Here is a 24,760-nt window from a genome sequence, read left to right as displayed (position 1 = left end):
CATAAGTCTACATGTATGGCGTGTATAAAAGAAGTTGAATATCTAAAATAAGGGTAGAAAAAAAGGAGTAAAGAGTACACAAGTGTCTTACATATAATTGTGGATCAAAAGATAAAATGGTCACCACCTCCTCCTCCTAAGCCTTCCACTTTCCCTTTGCCTCCTGAGCTACGAAGGTATAAATAAAAAGAACTTTTAGAATTATCGAGGCCATTTTCTGAGTGTCCTCGAGGGAACATTCTCATGCTTTCTTCCGTATCTACAAAAGAAACAAACAAAACTTTATTATAGGCAACAAAGAAAGCGAGTTAAAGACATGAACCCGTAATTTGAATAAATAATTAAAATGAATTAGTAAGTGTTAGACAAGAGTTGTAAAAGAGTTAAATATACCCGTTTTGACCCAATCCCGGCCCAAAACCCGTACAAACTCGTTTCATTAAAAAAATGAAATAGCCCTAACTAGGGATGACAGTCCCACCCTTACCCTGTGAATATCCATCCACCCGAAATTAAATGGGTGGGATATGGATGATGAATTTTTTTCGAATTTAGGGTAGGATATGGATATGGGTGAATTTAGGGTGGGATATGGATTATCGTCTCTCACCCGCTTAACCACCCTGTGGATATCCAAAATTAATATTTATAATTAATTTTTTATTAAGTTAATAATTATTTAGGTCATTAACGATTTTCCTTCAAAATTATATTACTTGTGTTTATGTGGATATTGCTATTTTCACTAATCAAAGTAACTTACATTTGTTAGTTTAATCAATAATATAATGCGTTGGTGGTTTCTTTGTAGTTGGCGTGGCGTATTTGCATGGTCACTTACTTTGCAAAGACACTTTGTTGTTGGATATATATTGGGTTGCTGTTTGCTAACACATATTGTTACTTGAATTATGTATGCCTTTTAATTTTATCGCCACAGTTTTTTTTTACGATATATTATCTTTAAATTTTATAAGTCGTGAAAATATCCAACGGATACCCGCTCCATCCGCTTCACCCGGTGGATATGGATATGGATGGATGAAAAAATATTAAATGGATGAGGGTGGGATATGGATGACCTTAAATTAAATGGATATGGATATGGCTCCACCCCATCCATATCCCACCCATTGCCATCCCTAGCCCTAACCCTTATTTACCCGAATTCGAAATGACCACCAATAACCCGTTTGATCAACCCGTTTTACAAGTTTACCTATGGTGGATGGAATGTTGAGACGTACAAGGATTTGGGTAGGTCAATTAATGTTCAAAGGTAATTTTTTATGTTTTGAGTTACATTGAGTCAGGTTATTTTTAATGTTTTAATATTTAGTCAAAATAGAAATTAACAGTCGATCGTTATTTTTTCGTTTATATACATTATATTTTAAATTGATACGGAGTACTTCACATATACTTAGAGGTGGCAATCCGGGCCGGGCTCAAATTTTGGCATGAGACCGGCACGACATGGCCCAGTGAGATTTTTGAGGCAGCAAGAGCACAACCCGTTCGTGTTTGAACGGGCTCCGACGTCAATTTACTCAGATTTCCCTGCTCAGGCACGACACGGGCTAAGCATGAGTGATTTCGGCACGGCACGGCCCAGTGTTTGGCAAGAAACTAGCCATTAATAGCAGTTGGGGATTTTTCCGTTGAAGAATGAAGTGTGATGAGTTTTGATTGTTGTAGGCAGCCATATAGCCGTTTATGGCTATTGGGTTTTACTTTTTTGTTTTTAAATAATTTCCAAACTTTATAAATATCACCTTAATTTAATTTATTTCTTCACAATTCAATCCATCTCTGTTGTAGTTGCTCTTTTATGGACAAAGATTCTTTTCCATGGATTTTTTGCCATTACTTTTCCATAATTTACCCTTCCCCCAAAATTAAAATGAACAATCTCTCTCTAATTCTCTTCATCACAAAATCAATCAAGTTCGTCAAATTACTCAATTATGGACGCTATTCTCATGCCGGTCAACTAAAAATTCTACTCCCTCCTATTCCAGATAATCGTCCCATTGTTCATTTCCGTCTAGTCGGGTAACTGTCCCATTGTCTATTTTTGGTAAGTGTTGTGTGGTCCAAATTCAATTCCATTTCCGTCTATTCACATAACTGTCCCATTGTCCGTTTTGTGTGGTCTAAACTCACTTTCTTAATTCTTGTGTCATTTTTACAATGGGACGGTTATGTAGAATATGAGGGAGTAATTTATTAACTTTATTAATTATGCTATATCAAATTAGAATGATTAAATTAATTTAAACTAATAAATTTAGGATTAGGGTTTGAATAAATAGCATGGTCGTTATTGATGACAAAGTTTTGACATTTATCTACTCCTTTTTCCCGTTATCAGAAAAGTTGACGAGTTTTGGAAGTAAAACAAGATTCTCCCAATGAATTTCAGCTATTGCCTTTCCATTACGTGGAAATCTCCTGGATTCTTTTCGATAAGCTATGATTTATCGGATTAGTTGAAAACTCATTTTTTTTTGTTATATGCATGTCACAGTGCTAGGGATGACATTTCCGACGTATACATGGTACATGAGGGGGTGGTATAGCCGGCAAGGTAATGACCAGTGTTTTGGAAGAGATGTGGTGGTACAGGTGGTGCGGTGGCTAGTCAGATCGGTGATTGGTTGGTGTGAGTAATTGAGAGATTTATTGAATTGAACTAAGAGTGAAGGGTCTATAGAAAAGAGAAAGGGAATCATGCCCCTCCATTCCCTTTGTTATTGTTTGTTTCACCATTTTCCCATACCCTTTCCCCTCTTCATTGCCTCCCATACTCCCTAAACCCTCTATTTCTATTCACCTCACCCCCCAAGAGAATGAAATCTCATTCCCCACCATACATGAGAACTACTATTGTCATATATACCACACTATCGCGCCCCCACCACCACCAGCTACTGCAATCACCGATACCGCCGCCTTCCGCACCGCCCTCGCCGGAACCTTGGTTGACCGTCATCCACCACGTGCCAGTTTTCTACCTTGTTGTTCCGTCTCCCCACCCCCACAACCACCACCCGAGACACCCTTAAAACAGCTCCCAAACCCGAAAACCCCTTCCCCCACCTCTCTAAACACCAGATTTGGTGTTTAGAGAGGTGGAGGTGGGGGTTTTCGGATTTTGGGGGCTGTTTTAATAGTGTTTCGAGTGTTGGTTGTGGGGCTGAGGAGAAGGAACGAAAAGGGTGGAAGATAGGAAAAAGGGGTGTCACGTGGGGGTTGGTGGAGTGACCGGCGTTAGCAGACTTGCCGACGTCGGGCGCCCACCGGGGTGCCAGCGAGGGGGAGGTTGGTGGCTGTCGGTGTTGAGTACGTCTTTGTTGTTGGTTGTTGTAATAGTGGGTGGTGTATTATGTTAATTATGCTTACCATTTCTTTACATTTGCAAAACAAACAACAAATGACATCAAAGGGGATTTGTTTCATTTCATTTTCTTTCCCCTTGTTTCCTTTTCTTATTCTCTTTCCCTTTCCCTCTTGTGAACCAAACGCCAATGATAAAGGCATTATGGTCATTCATGTCCATGATTGAGTAAATTATGTCCATGAATGAGCATAACCCTTCTTTAATTTGTTCTACTTATTTTAATTCATTTCATTTCTTCAAAATACAACAATTATAAAAAACAAAAAAAAATTTAAAAAATAAACTTAAGTTTATTGGGCTGGCCCACGTGTTTGGCACGATTAGCCCAAGGATCAGGCACACGAAAATGGTCGTACCAGAAGCAGGGCGCAGCGTGGGTTTGGGAGAGTGGGCCAGACACTGTACGACTAACCCAATATACACGAGTTGGGCCGGGCCATTTTTGGGGGAAGGTACGATGTGCTGGTCCAGCACGATCTAATGCCACCTCTACATATACTTATACTTGATCTACCAGATCAAGCAAATAAGGTCATATTTTAATCCAAAATTAATGAGCTTTTTAAAATTATGTTAGTAGGATCCCAACTCACATATTAAAATTTATAAATAGTGAATTCATGACCCTAAAAAAAGGACGGACCAAACTATCTTTACAAGTCGAGTCAAATTTTAACGGGCTCTAATACGAGTCCACCGACCACCGCCCTTCCATTCTCAATATCAACGGCTAAACGCGCTCTATGTTTCTCCCTCCAAAAATTCGCACAAGTTTAGTTTTGAAAAAGTTACCGTTGGTGAAAATTTAGGAAAGTTTGCATTCTATATAAACTTCCCGCGCCCTTCCCTCTAAATTTCACAATTCAATTAACTCATTCAATCCAAAACCCTAATTTTTCAATCACACATTATTATTAATCTGTCTGTGAAATTAATTAATTCTCTGCAATTTCAATTCAACATTAAACTTAATTCGCCTCTAAAAGTTCATCAATGGAGGCAGCCTTGATTGAAGAATTAATAAGCACCAGTTCTAACCTAATCCAACAATTCGATATCGAGTTTTCACGAATTTTAATGGCGGACTACGTTCACCAAGACCACGACTACATCAACAATGGCCATACCGATTTGGAGACGGAGCTGTCCAGGATTGCAATGGAGTTGTACATTCAACAGGAACTGGAATATATAAGTAACAGTTGTAAGGTTGCTACTGAATTGAGGAAGGATTTGGTTGGGTATCAGATTCAGACCGAAACCCATGTCGTGGTCGAAAGCGGGGTAGAGAGTGATATGTGCGCGATTTGTCAGGAAGACTATGAGGAGGCTGACTCTTTGTGCTTTCTCGATTGTCGACATAGTTTTCACTCTGATTGTCTTACCAACTGGTTGGTGATTAACAATACTTGTCCGCTCTGCAAGTCCGTTGGCGTTCCTTATATCGGTCGCTGACGATGCCAAATTCTACTGTTAAGTTTGTTGTTTATGGAGTTTTCTTTATTAAATTGTTAGGGAAGTAGTATTACTGGTATTATTTGATTTAATTGATTCTGTATTTAGTTGTGAAGAAACCCTGATTGTATTATTGTATGTGGTTTATCATTAATGATAATTAAATTTATTGGTTGAATTGAATTGAAGATTAGCGTTATGATTAATGTCATATGTCCCCAAATTTTCATTCTGCTATTAGGTTCGTTTAATCAATTTTCATTAACGAACAGTCATGGATCAGAAAATCGGGGTTGACTGTTGCAGCTGCATAAATTACTTAACCAGTTATTTCAATGGATTTACACTAGCTTAATTAATTAGACTTCGGAAGTGCAGAATCAAAGAAGATGATGATTTTCAGCATAATAGAACTAATTGGTGCTAGGCACGCAGTGTTGTATACTGCATGAGGACAGTAAAGAATTAAATTGTAACTGAACTCAGAAAGTAGTCAAATACTGAAGCATTTCGATAATTCAATCTCAGGAATCACAAAAAATCAAATTACAATATGAAGGCCTACACACAGTTTTTGTAGACGAATCAAGATCATTCCGCCTGAATCCCTGTTGCCACGAACCTTAACAAACTAAGCAAATAAGCTTTATAGTTGTGATGCTCCCTAGGGCTGAGCAAACAATCCGATTATCCAAACTGATTTGATATCCGATCTGAATCTGATTCGAAGTTTTGGATATCCGATCTGAAAGTTAAGTTTGGTTTGGATATCTGATTCAAAATCTTTGGTTTTGGTTTGGATATGGATATTAGAATTAAAACATTTGGATATCCGATCTGATCCGAAATTATAGTTTTCTAGTATAATTTCGAGAAAATAAAATTTTATTTGATACAACAACTTAATTAATGTTTAAAATATTAGAGAAATATCCAGGCGGTACTTAAATTTTATAGCGAGAACATTGGAATAGGAATACGAAAGAAAATCATCATGTAAAACTATGAATATAATCGTGTTTCAAACTTAATTTTAAAGTAAATTCAAAAGTATGGATATCCGATGAATATCCGCATCCGATCCGATTATTTTGGATACCCAAGAAGATTATGATATTCTGATATATCGTAATTAGAATAATATCCGGATTATGCAATAAGTTATTATGTTAACATTATTAGAAGATAATATTATTATGTTTAGATATATTAGAGTGCTATAAATACGGAGCTATTGTAAATTTGTAATGGTTGGAGGCACGAACTATCAATAACAATTATGAATTCCGTTCTTACATCTATTTATTATGGTATCAGAGCCTCACGCTCTTGAGGCCTAAACACACGATCTTTTGCCGCCTGCCGGTGGGCATATGATATACAACGCCCACCGGCGGGATTTCGCTACCGATTTCAATTTACTCGTACTTTGATCTTTATTTAAAAAAAAACATTTATTCGTATAATTGTTTGCAAAAAAAAAAAAAAAAAAAAAAAAAAAAAAAAAAAACGAATCCAAGGATTTAGATCCAAGGAAACGACACTAATCTTTCACGCCACTAAATGGTGTGATATGTGATGTCAATTTGATAGTAGCATTGGAGTAATCAATGGTGGTTTTGATTTACTTCTTTGCCATTCAGCATTTAAACGGATGATTTTCCGTTAAATCGAAATTTGTCAGATTCGAAAACTTTGACATTTCTGACACGAAATTTTAGCGAACTCGACAAACGAAAAAAAAAAAAGATCGACTTTCTCGTTTCGTTGAATTTTTACGAGTCCGAAAAACGACAACGTTCCCGTCCAATGTTTTTTTTTAACAAGCTCGAAATGCTTGGCGTTCCTGTGATCTTCAATGCAATCAACGATCTCTTCCGAAACATCGAACAACAGCAACTATGGTGACCATTACGATGACTATGGCGACTATGGTTGCTGCTCTTTGCACGACTGTTCTCCGACCTTATATCGCTTGATCGCCATGCTCCGGCGACTTGAAACTACGACGACAATGATGATGCACCGATTTTTCCTCCCAATTTTCACGCCACTTGATGGTGTGATGTCAATTTGATCATAGCATTGAAGTAATCAATGGTTGTTTTGATTTATTTCTTTGTCGTTCAGTATTTTAGACGAATGATTTTCCCGTTCCCGTTTGACGAATTCATCAGGTTCGAAAAATTGCGACGTTCCTGATTACGAATTTTCAACGAGTTCGAAAAGTTTGGATTTAATTTCGACGGGTACGAAAAGCTACGACGTTTCCGTACACCGAAGATCGGAGATTGAAGATTAAAGGTTGAAGAATTGGATTTTTCTTCTTTCCTTATTTGGCAAACCCATGGAAATTTTGACAAATTACCATGGGTTTGAGGGGGAGGTTCGAGAAGATTATGATATTCTGATATATCGTAATTAGAATAATATCCGGATTATGCAATAAGTTATTATGTTAACATTATTAGAAGATATTATTATTATGTTTAGATATATTAGAGTGCTATAAATACGGAGCTATTGTAAATTTGTAATGGTTGGAGGCACGAACTATCAATAACAATTATGAATTCCGTTCTTACATCTATTTATTACGAACATTGGATATCCGAGACATTTGGTTTGGATATTGGATATCTTACTTCAGGATTTCTAATATGGATATTCGATCTGAACTAGCACTTTGGATCAAATACCCGATCCGTACTCTACCCTAATGCTCCCCACAAGCCACAACCAGTACATAGATTGTACATCAGAGTTAGTACATCTAGGTTGTTGCGTTTGTGCCTTGATTCTGTTAGTCGTCGCTTCAAATGACTATGCGGGTCTGTCTTGAGCCTTTATTAGGCCATTCAGGTCATTATGTATTAGGTCTTAGAGAGTATTATATAAACTCTCTAAGCCTCTACAGTAATCTGAAAACTCCTCACATATCATAAAACTCTCTCCCTTCTGCCCTGTGGACGTAGCTAACACACCGCTAGTGAACCATGTAAATATGTGCCTTTGTCTTTTATTGTTCTTTATTTGTTCTTTCTTGCTTCTGTTATAACATAAATTTTGTTGTTTAGTTTTATGATAAATTTTTTGAGTTTTATTTTAAAAAAAAAATGAGTTTTAGTATAATTTTTTTGAGCCCATTCAGTTAAACATTAAGCGAAAAAAAATACAACATTGCTCAAAAACTATACTTATAAATTCAATTAATTTTGAGTTTTGCCATAAAAAAATTATTCCTATAGAACTTATAAAATTTAAATGCTAAAAAAAAAATACATATAAACTCAAAAACTAAAAGGATATGAGGTAATACATCCAAGGCGTAATCCTTTTTCTCGGCCACAACAGCTTTTGCTAGTTCTTCAATTTTAGTCAATAGGTTATCTATGTTTGAATTTTCCCTCACATTAAACTATTGGTTAGAACACACGAAGTAGAGGATTAAGACAACATATATCTTAGACTTGTATGGGGGTAATGCCAAACCAAATGAGTATTTTTTTTTTACTTATTCACCTATTACTAATTTGTCAAGGGCTCAAGGCGATTAGATCTTTTATTGTACCAGTGAGGATCTCCTGTCCCATTTAGTATCTTTTATTGCACTAGCTTCGATTCATGATTTTGTTTTACATTAAATGGGCATAAACTTGCCTTTTTGAATCACAAAATCTCATTGAAGACGACACATATTCGCCACTTTGGAGTGACGGATACCATTTCCTCTCACAAATGACCCAAATAGAGGAGAGAGGAAAGCACATGGGGTGCCCCCACCTTGTTCCCCTATCCGTTTTGTGAGTGACATTACCCGTCACTTGCTCCGACCCGTCTTCAACAAGACTAACTGTTTTTGAATAGAGATTTGCATGAACAAGTTCACATGAGTCAACCAGAACATATGTTTCCCCGGGTCAAGAAAACAAATTATGCAAACTTGTACTCCTTCCATTCAACTCCACTTTGCAACTTTGGTTTTTACACGGATATTAAGGAGCGGATTAAAAAAAGTATTAAAAGTACATGGGGAAAGAGAAAGGAGAGATTAAAAATATTAAAAAAACATAAAGGTGGGGTTTTATGGTGGGTTAGTGTGGAGTTTGGGTGACATTTTTTGTAAATAAAGATTTTCAATAAGGATAGAATTGTCATTTTTTTAGCCAAATAAGGAAACCTGTAAAGTGGAGTTGAATGGACAGAAATAGAATACATGTAAAGTGGAGTTGAATGGAGGGTGTAGATCTTTAGAATTAGCTAATAATGTGTTACCAGAAAACTATAATATTAGAAAAAAATTCACTCTTGTATAAATACCCCCCTCCTACCTGGCTACCGTTATTAATCACACATTTCATTCAAAATTCTCCAAAACCCCAATCATCAAAACCCCCGGCACAAAAACTTGTGGGAGACGGTTTTTTGTAATTCAAAACAATCTTCACAATAAACATACCCGTCGAAGGTTCAAAGTAACGATGGCGGCAGGACAAGAAGTGAGGAACAAACAAGTAGTGTTGAAGAACTATGTTGTCGGATTTCCGAAAGAGTCCGACATGGAAATTTGTGATTCCAAGATTACCCTCAAACTTCCAGAAGATTCGAATGATAATACTAGTATTCTTCTTAAGAATCTTTACTTGTCATGTGACCCCTACATGAGAAGTCGTATGACCAAACCTGATCGTCCTACTTATGTTGATTCCTTCACTCCGGGAACGGTATACTATTCTCCTTCCGTCTCAGTCATTTGTTTACCTTTGATACCCGCATTTGTTCTCCTTGTTTTCACGTGTTATTTGGTTTTTTCTTTTTTTAAATGAAACAATGATTGTTTATTTAACCTTGCTTAATGATGTCACCGATTATTTAGTTGCATTGTTAATTGATGATGTTACTATTTTTGGGGGTTTAATAATCGATGATTTGTTTATCTTTTATTTCGTATGTTCTTTAAGAGAATATTTTTATCAAATGTAAATAAATGATTGATATGAATACGGAGTACTTGTGAATGTCCCATTTTATGATTTTTTAATCGATTAATTAAGGTTCATATTGGGCAATGGTTTACTTCCTCCATCTCGGTCATTAGTTTACCATTTACCATTAATTAAAATACTTCTCACAATGAATACAAAGTGTAAACAAATAATTGGGACGGAGGGACTAGTATTTGTTTTGTACCGGACTATCAAAAACGGAGTAGTAATTTATTTGTGTAACAATGAAGTAATTAAGTTTAAATTCGTAAGTATAAGCTATAAGCTGTTGCAGACAAGGGAGAGGTATTTAAATTGTTGATGTGGCTGGTGTTTTATAAATGGAGGGTTAAGGGATAAGGTTGCGTACATTTGTATGTTATTGCAACCGTTGAGGATTGAAAGATATCACTTTTATGGTCTCATTTGCCTCTTTGAGAAATTTGAAGTAAGATCTCGGGAACTCGGGATTTTGTGAATGTGAAGGACCGAGCTGTTGGTTTGAGGGAAGGTAGAGGTTAACTTGTACATGTATATACGTATCTGAACTTATAGATGAACTCATAGAACTAAATATTGGCTATCGTAGTCTAAACTCGAAACTTGTACATATTGATCTTGATGTGGTTTTGATGTCTAGTTTTGAAACCAAGGATTGTGCATGCACTTCTGGAGAATAGTTGAATTTCAGTTAAAAAAAAATGATTTGTCTGATGATTGTGGTTATGAATGTTTGCAGCCTATTACGGGTTATGGAGTGTCCAAAGTGCTGGAATCCCGTCATCCAAAGTACCAGAAAGGTGACTTGGTATGGGGATTTACTGGATGGGAAGAGTACACTCTTATTACATCACCCCAACAGGCACAGATGTTTTTCAAAATTGAGCACAAGGACGTTCCTCTTTCTTATTACACAGGGATTCTAGGTATTTTTACTTGCTCTTTTGTGTGTTATGATTTGATGTGATGCCTATATAAGAAGAAACCTGAAATTCTAAGATGTGAAAGGAAAGCGATAGAATCTAGAATGTTACAAAAGCTCACGTGTAGTAGATCTTAGGCGGCACATTATTTGCCGTCTTGCCGGCTAGGACTATGACTTTCTGTTATCACCAAACAATAAATCTATAGACATGCCAAAGAACCTCCTTGCAGAGGTGTGAGAAAAAAATGAATATATGAAGGCTTTTTGGGCGATGGCGTGTTGTGATGCTTCTTGGATGTTAAAGGACTTGAATGATGCTTTAAAATTTCGTTTCTAATATGAAAAGAGATGCGTAATTTAGCTATTTTTGGTTAGTGTGTAGTTCTCGTAGTTCTTAAAGGAATAGGAACGCTCTATTTAAAAATTTGGTGAATGGTTGTTCTTCTAGCTTCTTTGTGGGGGTAAAGACGAGGTCTTTCTAATGTATTCCAGTAACTTCTAGTTAACAACATAGAATTTCTTTGTAGTTGTTTTCAGTTGAGGATCATTTGTTCTTTATTGCTTTTTAATTTGTTCAATAGTATTCATATATTCCGATAAAATGAAATTACAAGCGTGTAAGGATGTTGTGTGCATGCCTGCAAAAACAGATCCAAGGGAAGGTGGCAGTCTTGCTTCTCTGTACGTTTACTATATTATTACCACAGTACCCTTCTGTTATCACCAAACAATAATTTTATATCTTTGGCTTATGCCGCTCCGTAGGCATGCCCGGTATGACGGCCTATGCTGGTTTTATGAGGTTGGAGCACCTAAAGAGGGAGACCGTGTGTTTGTGTCTGCTGCATCTGGGGCAGTCGGGCAGCTGGTTGGACAGTTTGCAAAATTAGCTGGTTGCTATGTTGTTGGAAGCGCTGGTAGCAAAGAGAAGGTATGTTACCTACTCACCATGCATTCTATCCTGCCAAATATTTCTACGTAGCTACTATGCTGCTATTCAAGTGTTTCCATTTCGAGTGGCAAAGAAAGATGTCTTTACGCTTCTAATTGAGGCAAAGACCCACTTTTCGTTGTTACCGCTTCATGATGGAACAAAGCGAAATTGCTTTTTAAATCTTATTCTCAACCCGATTTTCTTTGTGGGTCATCTTGTATACCGTTTGCTGCCATTTGCAGGAGCCCTTGAGGCATTTGGGTATTGATTTTGTAGTTGTGTTGCTATTTAAGATTGTTCATCTGATTTTCATTTACGTTGTGTTTGGGCTTAGGTTGATCTATTGAAAAACAAATTTGGATTTGACGAGGCCTTCAACTACAAGGAAGAGGAAGATTTGGATGCAGCATTAAGGAGGTACGACCCTCTTTATTTTCTAGTTGTATAGGTTAATTTTCTGAATTCGTGTCGTTTGTATACTCCATTCCAGTTGTAGTATTTTACGATGAATGACACAGATTTATGTCAACTCCCTCATTATTTGGGATTTGTTGTATCCTGATAGGCTCCAGCTGCCTCATTTCTGGTTACGGTGATCAGTTTTAGGTTCCAGTGACTGACTATATTTGATTTGTTTAGGTGTTTCCCTGAGGGCATCGACATTTATTTTGAGAATGTTGGAGGAAAGATGCTTGATGCTGTTTTGGTGAATATGAGACTACATGGTCGTATTCCAGTGTGTGGATTAATCTCGCAGTACAATCTCGTAGAGCATGAAGGGGTCCACAATCTATTTTGCCTGATTACAAAACGTATCCGAATGGAGGGGTTTGTGGTTGTGGATTACTACCATCTTTACCAAAAGTATCTGGAAATGATCTTACCACAGATCAAGGAGGGCAAGATTTCATATGTGGAAGACGTTGTTGAAGGTTTAGAAAGTGCTCCTTCGGCTTTGCTTGGTCTTTTCTCGGGCAAAAATGTTGGCAAGCAACTCGTTGTCGTTGCTCGTGACTCGTGAGGAACTTACTAGGTAGTTTGCTGTTTTTTTGAGTATGCAAATATCATTTGAGGGCATTTCTTTTTTAGTCTTTTTTTCTCGGATTGGTGATGCCTATTTAGAATCTTGTACGATTAGATCTTTTATTGCACTAGTGAGGATCCTCTATCCCATTCCGTGTCGTCACTGTTATTGCACTAACTTCGATTCATGATTTTGTTGTACATTAAATGGGCATCAACTTACCTTTTGAATGAAGATTTGCATGAACAAGTTCACATGAGTCAACCAAAGGATATGTTGCCCCGGGTCAAGAAAACAAAGTATGCAAACTTGTTAGATCTTTGTATGGATTGATACAGGCTCCGTAACAAAGGTATGACAAATTTAACAAGACTCTTTCCAATGGATTTCGGGTAAATAATGATTTGATGCATGCGTTTAGAAGCGAAAAGTAAAAACTAATGAATTTTTATGAATGTTATAATAATGTGCTAAGTGACGGAGGGTGGATGAAAGCTAGTAGAGATGTCATTAACGCTAAACGGCATAAGTTCAGGTCTTTATCGCTAAAAAAAACTTGAAATTCAATTCGGATCCTTTATGTGCCCTTGAACTCCCAAATAGGGGAATAGGGACATTATCCTTTATGTGGCCTTTAATTTAACTCCAGTTGTCCTTGAGTTTTAGTGTAAACATGAGAACATGAGTACATGAGTAGAGCATGCCATGTTTTGTGTACTGTCTATTCTACTCCTCCCTATTATTATCCAATTTACACTATTATTCCCACTTATTTACCTAAGAAAAAAAAAAAGATGGCCGCTGAACACCAAGAAGTGAATAACAAGCAACTAGTGTTGAAGAACTATGTCGTCGGATTTCCGAAAGAGTCGGACATGGAGATTCGGGATGCCAAGATTACCCTCAAACTTCCAAATGATACTACTAGTATTCTCCTCAAGAATCTCTACAGCTCTACTTGTCATGTGACCCTTACATGAGAAGTCGTATGTCCACTCATGATCGTTTCTCGTTTTTTGAATCCTTCACTCCTGGATCGGTAATTCATACCGTACTATTTCATATTTTCATGCATACTGTATGAAACTACAACCATTGATATTGTCCTAATCGTAGTGTCTTGCTTAACCTTGGTTGTTATGTCACGTACTGTTTAATTACGAAGATTACGGTTGGTTGTCTCCTAATAAGCTTAATTGTTGATTGATTAATTATTATTTGCAGCTGTTGTTGCAAAAAACGAAGCAGTAACAATAAAAGGAGATAAGATCAGAATATATAACCGATTCGTAGTGCCGTGTTACGGAGGCCACTGCCTTGAAAACTATTTCGGCACGACCGTGGTGGCGATCAGCAGTTGCCGGTAGTCCCCCAAGGATTTACACTACAGCGCTTAAACCCGCCCACTCGAGATTAAGAGCTATGGAACGATATTATTACTTTACCCAGAAATTGTAAGAGAGGAAGAGAGAATGATATTGACATATGTTTCTGATTGATGAAAAATAAGATGAGCAGGAGCTCTTATTTATATAGAAGACGGAGGACTTAGTGGAGCCTAAACTGCTCCCTTAAACGCAGCAGTCAACTGAGTAAATGGAGGAGCAAAGCTCTCAACCCACTAACTGCATTGACTGACCAAGTCCAAGTCCAAAACAGAAAGCATATGACAAAACCGCGGCCCAAAAAGATAGGCACAGCCCGCCGCAGGCAAATCCCGAATCACGAGCACGGGCACGGGCACGCGTGCGAGCTGAATTAAGCACCTTGACCCACTAGTGATATGGTAAGGAGGGTGGGTACATATAAACCCACAAAACTCCCTTTTCCTCACCAATGTGGGACAATTGGAAACACTCCAAAGGCAAAAAGCCCCTATATTTTCCAACAATCCCCCACTTACAAGTATAGGAGTGTCCAAAGTTGTGGAATCGAATCATCCAAATTACAAGAAGAGTGACTTGGTTTGGGGATTTACTGGATGCGAGGAATACACTCTTATAACCTCACCGGAGGTACTAATGCTTTTCAAAATCGATGATACGGACGTTCCTCTTTCCTACTACACAGGAATTCTCGGTAATCTTCTTTGTCTATTAGAGTTTTAGTAATCTAAGAACGAGAATTAGCTCAAGCAGTAAGAGGTCTCTTAAGTCTTTATCTCAATCATGAAATTGAGAGTTCAATTCTTAGCCGGCGACAAAGTGAGCCCTTTTGAACCAAAAGCAAAAACTAGAGTTTTAGTAATGTTTGGTGAACGGTTATTCTTATAACTTTTGTGTGGGATTTAGCTTGGAACTTTTTAGTTTTAAATAAAGGTAATCCGGTAACATTTACTCAATCAAAAAACTGGAATTTATATTTATGGTTGCTTGGTGTTGAGGATCATTTAATTTGTCCTTTATTGCTTTTTAATTTCTCTAATAATAACCGTACGTATTTATATAAAAAAGAATGATACACACGGTCGTCTATCTGCCAGAAGAGTATTTCTTCAATAATTATCGTATTTATTTATATGAAAAAAAAGAAATATTTTTTAGTACTTTTATTAGTCTTTTTGACGTATTAGTTGTAGGCTTTTGTACACCTTGAGCTAGGACTCACGATAAGTATTAACAAAATACAACAAACTCTACTTTTCCACTCCACTTTATTTTTTAAAAAAAAGAAAGGACACATGTTACCCACTCATTGGATAATTTTTCTTTTAAGGTGGGGTCAAGACACCCAAAATCTTAAGTTGAGTTTTGAATTTCTAAGACTCAACTTAAAACTTTGTCAAGACTAGGGTAGATTATTGGTAGTCTTGAGTGAGTCTTGTCTCAAGACTTACCAAAGTCTAGTCTCAAGGCTACCAATAATCTTACCCTTAGGGTTATGCGGGGTAAGTATTTTCATGATAGGGCCTTTATGGAGGCGAAGCTTGGACCGAATCCAAGCTATACATGGCGTGGAATTTGGGAGGCGAGGAAGGTGGTTTGGCTTGGGGCACGGAGGCGTATAGGGGATGGGTTGAGTACGAGGCTATGGAGTGATCCTTGGATTTCTGGTACGAGCTTGATGAAGGTCATATCACCTAGGGGTACAACGATCTTGGAGATGCGCGTGGCTGAGCTTTTTAATGCGAATGGGGACGGCTGGGACATGGATAAGGTAAATGATTTATTCCTTCCTTCTGAAAGTGCTCGTGTTTACGAATTTGTATTAGTGATGCTAGACCGGCTGATGATTGGTGTTGGGAGCCGGAGAAATATGGCAACTATACGGTCAGGTCGGCTTATCGACTTCTTACGGAGGCTTATCGACTTCTTACAGAGGGGAGTACTCGGGAAGAGGCGGGGCAGTCACACTATGAGAAGGAAAAGTGGCTTTGGGGTAAAATTTGGAAATCTCCGGTTTTGCCCCGTGTCAAAGTGTTCTTCTGGCAGCTATTTAATGATGCGATAGCTACCAAGAAGAATATAGCAGCCCGTATGGAATTGACGGATAATACTTGTCCTCGTTGCTTGTCCTCGTTGTTTGAACTGTGTGAAGACTAATCTTCATGTAGTTTGGGATTATGGGTGGGTGGAAGGGATATGGGATGGATTGGGGGTGGATGTCCTACCTAAGGCGGGGTTTGAGCGGGTGAGGGAGTAGGCGGAAGAGGTGATGCGAGGTTTGGATATGAGAGAATGCGGGTTATTTATGACTTGGTGTTGGGCCATTTGGGAGAAACGAAATAAGGTAATTTTTGATAGTGGCGTGGAGAGGAGGTGATACGAAGGACGAGGGATATTATTTGGGAGATATAGAGTGTCGTTGACGGTAGTGTGGTGGGGACAAGCGGGAGTGCGATGGATGATGGTGGGAAGGGTTGGGAAAGGCCGGGGGGTGGTGGTGGTTCAAAGTCAATGTCGATGTGGGTATGGCCGAGGGCGTGGGTACGGGGTTGGCGGTTGTTTGTCGTAATGCCTCAGAGTGGTGGTATAAGATGCAAGGGTTGTCACTCCGGAGTTGGTTGAAGCGTTGGCGGTGCTACTGGGGTTGAAGAAAGCGAAGCGTGGAGGCATTTTCTTAGTCGTGATCGAGAGCGATTGTTGTGGTGTGGTTGATGATTTGAAGAATCGACGGATCGGTCGCAGTGAGCTTTTCTTAATTTATAAAGACATTTTGTATATTTGTATTTGTTTTGAGTCGGTTTCTTTTAATTTCGTTCGTAGATGTTTATTAAGGTGGCATATGGTTTAGCTCATTCGATATCATGGGTTGCTGGTAGGTGTAGTTGGCATGTTAACATTCCAAACTGGCTATTGTCTTTGGCAAGTGATGATTTAATAGTAAGGAATTAGCCCTTGCGGGTTTTTATCAAAAAAAAAAAAACATAGTAAATAATAATAATAATAATAATGGCATACCTTCTTGCACAACGAAAATATTAATAGTAATAAGAATTATGTATTTGCTTGTAAAAATCCAATAACGCCAACTAGTAACTTTGTTTTAAACGTTGACCTAAAAGTCTAAGTCGGCTTTAATATTAAAAACAATTATACGATGACACGACTTCACTAATTATTAGACTAGCTCACTTTTAAATATATAAATTATTATAAAAATAGCAAGTCAATGAACATGTTCAAAGTACAAGCTTTAAATAATGTAGCAATTTTAATTATATGCTTAGCTTATGTCGTTCCATAGGCATGCCCAGTATGACGGCGTATGCTGGTTTTTATGAAGTTGGGGCACCTAAAAAGGGAGACCGAGTGTTTGTGTCCGCTGCATCGGAGGCAATCGGGCAGCTGGTTGGACAATTTGCAAAATTAGCCGGTTGCTATGTCGTTGGAAGTGCTGGTTGCAAAAAGAAGGTATGTTACTTTAATTTATTCTTTGTGTCATCACGAGGACTACAGCTAAAGCTTGTGAACGAAGTGAATTGTTAGTTGAAATTGTCGTATGAATAAGTCGAACGTGGAGATTTTTGTATTACCTTGCTTCTATTCAAGTGTTTTCATTTCGCATGGCTAAAAAAGAGTGTTTCGGCTTTAAAGCGAGTCAAAGACCCAATTTTTACTCTGATAATGGTTTATGATGAAATAAAGTAAATTGGTCTTTACACCGTATTCTAGACCTGGTTTTCTTTCTACCCCATTCCGCACTATTTGCAGGAGCCCTTGAAGCATTTGGGTAATGATTTGGGGTGGTTGTTGTGTTGATTTTCAAGATTTTTTATGTGATTCTCAGTTTCCTCGTAATTATTAGGTTGATCTATTGAAAAACAAATTTGGATTTGACGAGGCCTTCAACTATAAGGAAGAGGAATATTTAGATGCAACATTAAGGAGGTAAGATTCTCTCCATTTTATAAGTCACCAAGAAAATCTTGCTTATGCCCCTCTTTGTTAAAAACTAGGACGAACTTGCACTCGTCCTAGTTTTATTTTATTGCATATATTCTCTTATCCATAAAATCTTTACGATGGATGACACAAACTTATGTTAACTCATTCGTTATTTTGGATATGTTTTATCGTTGGCAGGCTTGAGTTGTCTTACTTATCCTTATTGTTAATAGTGTTAGGTTCAAGAAATTGATTAGATTTGATTTGCTTAGGTGTTTCGCTGAGGGCATCGACATTTATTTCGAGAATGTCGGAGGGAAGATGCTTGATGCTGTTTTGGTGAATATGAGACTCCATGGCCGTATTCCAGTATGTTGATTGATCTCGCTGTACAATTTGGTGGAGCCTGAAGGAGTCCACAATATGTTTTGCCTTATCTCAAAATGTATTAGGATGGAAGGATTCCTGACTCACAATTATTATCATCTTTACCCAAAGTATCTCGAGATGATCTTACCTCTAATCAAGGAGGGCAAGATTTCATATGTGGAAGATGTGGCTGAAGGTTTAGAAAGTGCTCCTTCGGCTTTGCTTGGTCTTTTCTCTGGCAAAAATGTTGGCAAGCAACTCGTTGTCGTAGCTCGTGAGTAACCTACTATGAAATTTGTTGTTTTTGTGATTGTGAGTATGCAAATGTCAATTTAGGGCACCTTTTTAGTCTTTTTTCTTTGGTGTTTGGACTAGTGATGGATCTTTAGATTCTTGTACGATGAACTCTAAGTTAGAGCATGTTCTCAATAATTTTACATTTGTATCGATGTCCCGTTCAATTGTTATATGTCCAACGTATGCCCTGAGACTCTGAGAGTGATGCTAATGTTCCGAGTACATTTAAATAGCGTTTCTCCTTGTTCCCCTTCCTCTAATTCCCGACCTTAGATCATATACTATAGTTCCATATATGGTCTTTCCTACGTTGGATCCGGTTAGAGATCACTTATGGTGGGAGTTTTCGAGAGTTTGAGGCATTAAGTAATATGTTAACACGGAGTCGGTGGGCGTGTTTCAAGATTCATTTATAAATACATTCTTAACTATAGTGTTCAAGATTTGAAAATGCACTTCAGGTGTCAACTAACTCGACATGGATTCGCACTCCGTCAGCATGAAAATCGCTCTTGTAGCTTCCTTTATACTTCCTCTGTTCTTAAATAATTGACGTTTTCAATTTACGAGGTGAGTCTTTGAATTCAATTTATACAAAAATATATTGGTCGAAAAATTATAAAAATTACACCATAAAATTTCTTACGAATAGAGTTTTAATATGAATATACATTTCAATATATTTAGTCATATATTTTGAGAGATATTGAAGTGAGAAATAAGTAGCTCGAAAAGTGAAAATGACAATTAAAAAAAGAACAGAGGGAGTACTTTTTTTTTTCCCTTTGAAATACGCTCTCATTTACGAGTTTGAAAGAGTTTTTACGTGAACAGCAACTCTCCTATAGGACCGTCCTATAGCATAGGACTGTCCCAAAAGGAGAGAGAAGTCCAATTATAAAATATAATTTTATTTATATTTTAATTTTATTTTAACAACTCGATATTTAATGATAAAAACTAACACATTTAAATATACAAGTTATCAATCTAAAACTTTTGGTTATCAAAATAAAATATTTTTATACAAATTTATCGAGTATTTGGGCTTTTGATTAATGGCTAGTCTTTTGAGTAAAAGGGTCTTACACAACAATTTATGTTACGGACTCAATAATTTGTCTTTTTTGGCCCAAATACATGGGGTTAGTAGGTTAAGGATGAGGTGGCAGATTGGGTTTTTGTAAAATTTGAAAATACGTTGTATGTTACGTATATTTTTTTCGCCGGCCGAATGGATTGGCAATTCTAATTAGTACCGTTAAAATTCGATCTGACCCGTTCTTGTCCAGGATCAAACGTTATAACCTGAAAAGTTTGACCCGAAATCGAAATTAACCTTTAATTTAGGGTTGAAGATAAATCAAGACTTTTGTTAAAAATAAAATTTACTACCTCTATTCCATATTTATTTCCAAACTCCATTTCACTAAATAAATTATCAGCAACTCTTCTATAGGACCGTCCTATGCTATAAGACGGGCCCAATAGAAAAAGTTAGCCCAAATTAATTGAAAACCCTCTATTCCTATGTAAAGCACCAAAGTGTGATAAACACTACCTACCACTGATATCTCCTCATCGCACCGCTACCTCCACCAACACGAGCACCACCAACACCACCATCACCATCACCTATGTCTACACCGCCCCAACATCATTTACAACCATCGTCAATCGTCATCAATATTAGCGGTCCACTTTCTTTCTCCTTCCACATATAATCACACTATAGAAGATGAACATTGGCAATGGCGATGAACACCAAGTACAATCAGGTTTTGTAAATTGATCTTGAAAGATCAAGAATTAAAATTAAAATTGATGCTTCTAAACCATAACTTGTTAGAAAAAGTGGAGCAATATAACCGTAAATAACTCATAACATAATTCTCATCACCCAAAAAAAAAAAAATTATATATTTTTTCCACAAACATGAATATTTGCAACCAAAATGATCCACAAATCACTAAAATCAAAGATCATACATACTCATAAGTCAGAAACAACCCCCACATTTATCAAGTCCATAATAATTAACAAATTAAACAACTATAAATTCTCGATATTAACAACGTGATATATAACTTTAAGAAATTAATATGATCAAATATGATCAAACCATCTACAAATGTTAGACAAAAGGTGAATTATACAAATAAAGAAATAGTAAATGAACAAGGTGCTTATGGAGATCGTAAAAAATAACAACCAATAATAATTCCATACTTAGAAATCACAATCCACACAAAAGACAATATATGTATATATTTAGATAATAGCCAAGTCCACAATTAATATCGATCAAGGAAGTATATATAAGAAGAATGCATAGAACACAAATACACAATACGTAGTATACAAAGTAGGCAAACTTTCAAAACACAGGCAAACTATAATCTCCTAGACAAGTTTCACACTAAATTTTCTCCTTATATAGCCATTGTTTGTTTCAATTTTAACAATAAGTTAGTCAACATATTAAATCAAACGCAGACTACATTATTTAGCTAATTACGAAAGCACGTTATAATATTATTAACTGTAACGTCTTATCTCTCTTAGATTGTTAGAAAAGGTGGAGCATTATATTACCGTAAATAATATTACAACAATATACAATAATATAAAAGGCATAAATAAAAGAATAATAATATAAAATAGAGTGGAGAAGAAAGATGTAGCTAGCCTGGGTCGAATCGCGCTAGGCGCTTTCCTAAGAGAGATAACGCCTCCACTGCACTGGTTACCAAATAGTGCGTTCCTCTCCCAAGATACGACAACCCGTTACTCCTTCGGTAGCAGCAATAGGAGCCCCCGAACCGACGACCACCGATGCTCAATAATACATTTATAATTAAAGTAACTTATAATACTTTATGTGTCAAAACACTTGAAAGTATAGCAATATGTATAGATTTCACCCGTATGAAACATATAACTCTAAATATTCCATTAAAGGATTAATGTGAGCAAAGCTTGTTATTTCTTAACTTGTCTTATCAAAAGTATAGTACCCTCTCTCTATATATATATGCATGAAAGCATAACGTACAAAGCTCAACATAATGGTGGTCAATTGTAGTAAAGATAATGTCCTTAATTAACATTAAAAGCCAATATTATTACCTCACGTGTGCAAAACGTTTAAGTGTATATTAGTGATAATAACAAGCCCAAATTGTTGATTACACCCTAATATGTTACAAAACTTGAAAATTACTCCCTAATAACTTTTTTTTTAAAACTTACCCCCTAATATGTCTTTTTTTCTTCAATATCAACACTTTTAGTTTTTTCCGGTAAGAGAAGGGTTTTTTGGTTCGATATGCCCTTGCCTTATATCCGGTCCCTATTCAAACTTAATCCTAATTTAACCATTGTTTTTACCCGACACTTTCACTATTCATCACCAAGGCTTTCACCGTTCATCTTCAATTTATTCTTCCAGGGTCCTTGTTCGTCCAAGAGGTTAGCCGCTTCACTTCTTTACCACAATAGCCTAATTTGGGTCTTTCAAATTTATTGTTGTACAAGCAATCAGAAGGGGAAGACATTGTTGGGTAAACTTAATATAGAAGGATGAGAAGGGAGAGAGAGAAGAAGAATAACAGAGAAATAGAAAAGAAAAAGGATGAATGGTAAAGAGTGAATTGAGATACATAATAGAAGGGTATAATAGTCAAGTAACATCTCTTTTGAACAGAATAGAACAAGTTCACCAGAGTTTGTGACCGGAATCTAGTTCTGGTGTTGATATTGAAGAAAAAAAGACATTAGGGGGTAAGTTTTAAAAAAAAAATTATTAGGGGGTAATTTTCAAGTTTTGTAACATATTAGGGTGTAATCAACAATTTGGGCTAATAACAACTATTACTACCAACTTTAATGTGATTGACCACCTTCATAAAAACCATTGACCATTGAAATGAATGGAGGATAAATACTAATAAACCATATTTAATATAATTACTCAAATATTAAAACTTATTAATAAATTCTTAAATCACAATATTTTCCAACATAACTGACTATTTTATCTTGAATACTCACTTTTTTTTTATTTTGAGAACTTTGAAAATTTAATGTTAAAAATTACATTTTAAATTAGCTCAAAACATTTACATATATCTTGTGATTTACCTATGGTATTTCATTGGGAAATATATTTTGTTTAGCAACTGAAAGTTTTAATTTCAAAACTTACAATTTTAGTTTCAAAACTTCATATAATTATGATGGAAAGTTGTTATTCTTTTCTGTTGAAATCTTAAAGTTTTTACTTTACTTTTGTGAAATATGGTTTTTAGTTTTACGACTAACGATTTTAGTTTAACAACTTACTGGTTTAAGTAATGTCGTTGTTTGGGGTCGTGGTGGAAATCGTCGTCCATACTCCATAGGTGTGGCCAGAATGCTGGGTCAAGACAAGAAATTCATGATTATGGGCATGGGTGGCTTAGAGGTTGGATTTGAGTTGTCCAGGGAGAACGCAAGCAGTAGAGGAGAAATAAAGAAGGGAGAGGTGAATTAAAGTTTGGGCTTATTCATAATTGGACCCATCTTAAATTATATACAGTAACTCTTCTATAGGACCGTCCTATAGCATAGGACGGCCCAATAAAAGAATTGGCCCAAAATAAAAGGTTAAAATCAGGAGATCTGGAACAAATATACTCCCTCATCTTCTTCGTTCCCTCAACCACCACCCCACGTTACATCGCCCCATGTCCTCCACGGCTCCACCGCCTATGAAAACCACATCCTCACCATCACCGCTACTGCAACCACCTCGTCTATTTTACTGCCTCGAGGATCAATGAGCTCATCACCTTCGCGATTGTCGTTCAAACACTACTAATCAATTGAAAAGAAAAGAGGTAGATTGCTAATGTCGACAACTCCTCAACGGCAGCCACCACCACCTAGGTTTGAAGATGATCAATGTTCCAGATCTCAAAAGTAAGTTTAATACTTCTAAACTTCAATCAATATTTATAATTTGAATACTCATGATTTTATATTGAAAACTTTGAGTTTATATTCATAGTTTTCAACTTAAAACATGATGTTCTCAAGTTAAAACCAAGTTTAGATTTTTTTGGTGTTGAATTTTAGTTTTAGATTTTAAATGAAAGTTTTCACACAAAAATCATTAGTTTTCACTTTAAAACCTAAAATATCAGAACTTAAAGCAATGACCTTTTCATTCCTAATTTGACATAAATTCAAGGATAAATAAGTTGAGAAATGGCATTATTTGTATGAAGTGTTATAAAATAAGATTATATTTGTGCAGGTTTTCATGTCCAATAATGTTTGTGGCGACCAAGATGATAGGGTCGTGATCGGCGGAGACGGAGAATCCGGCTATAAGTGATGGCATTCCAGTATTTCGGTGGCTTCAGGGTAGACCTATGGTAAGCTACTGGGGAAGTTGAAGGGATTGGAAAGTGGGGAGAGAGTAAACTGATGGTTAGATAATAGGGAACTGAGTTTGGGTTTTGTTTTGATTTGGGCCAGTTTTAAGATATAATTGGTGTTTTTGTTGATGGACTGGTCTCATGCTATGAGACCGTCCTATTAAACAATTTGTGAATTATATATTACTTTATTTTAAAAATTACTACCTCCATCCCACAATGGACGGACTTAGTTATATAAATTAATTTTATTTAGTTTATAATAATTTACAGTAGCAAAATTTTTATTTAGAATATAATATTTAAAGTATTTAACTTTTTAATACTCAATAACAATTGTTTTAATGTCTTATAAAATCTAGTCAAAATAGAAATTAACAATCGATCATTATTTTTTCGTTTATATATATTTTACTCTCATATTTTACATATATGTATTCTTGATCTATCAGGTTAATTAAGCGAGTAAGATCTTATTTTAATCCTAAACTAATAAGATGTTTTAAAATTAGGTTAGTAGCGTCACATGTTAAGACTTACGGATCATGACCCCAAAAATAAAACGGGACGAAACTACGTTTACAAGTCGAGTCAAATTTTGACTGGCTCTAGTAGGA

The 24,760-nt window shown here is 36.4% G+C and overlaps 2 pseudogenes; both read left to right on the top strand.

The window, feature by feature from the left end:
* Positions 1-9,202: 9,202 nt before the first annotated feature.
* Positions 9,203-12,885, top strand: LOC141606166 (2-alkenal reductase (NADP(+)-dependent)-like; annotated as a pseudogene).
* A 99-nt stretch (positions 12,886-12,984) lies between these two features.
* LOC141606167 (2-alkenal reductase (NADP(+)-dependent)-like) lies at positions 12,985-18,861 on the top strand (annotated as a pseudogene).
* The last annotated feature ends 5,899 nt before the right edge of the window (positions 18,862-24,760 follow it).

Source organism: Silene latifolia, chromosome 10, assembly GCF_048544455.1.
Source record: "Silene latifolia isolate original U9 population chromosome 10, ASM4854445v1, whole genome shotgun sequence".
In the NCBI taxonomy this organism is placed as follows: Eukaryota; Viridiplantae; Streptophyta; class Magnoliopsida; order Caryophyllales; family Caryophyllaceae; genus Silene; species Silene latifolia.
This window is presented reverse-complemented; position numbering and strand designations above follow the sequence as displayed.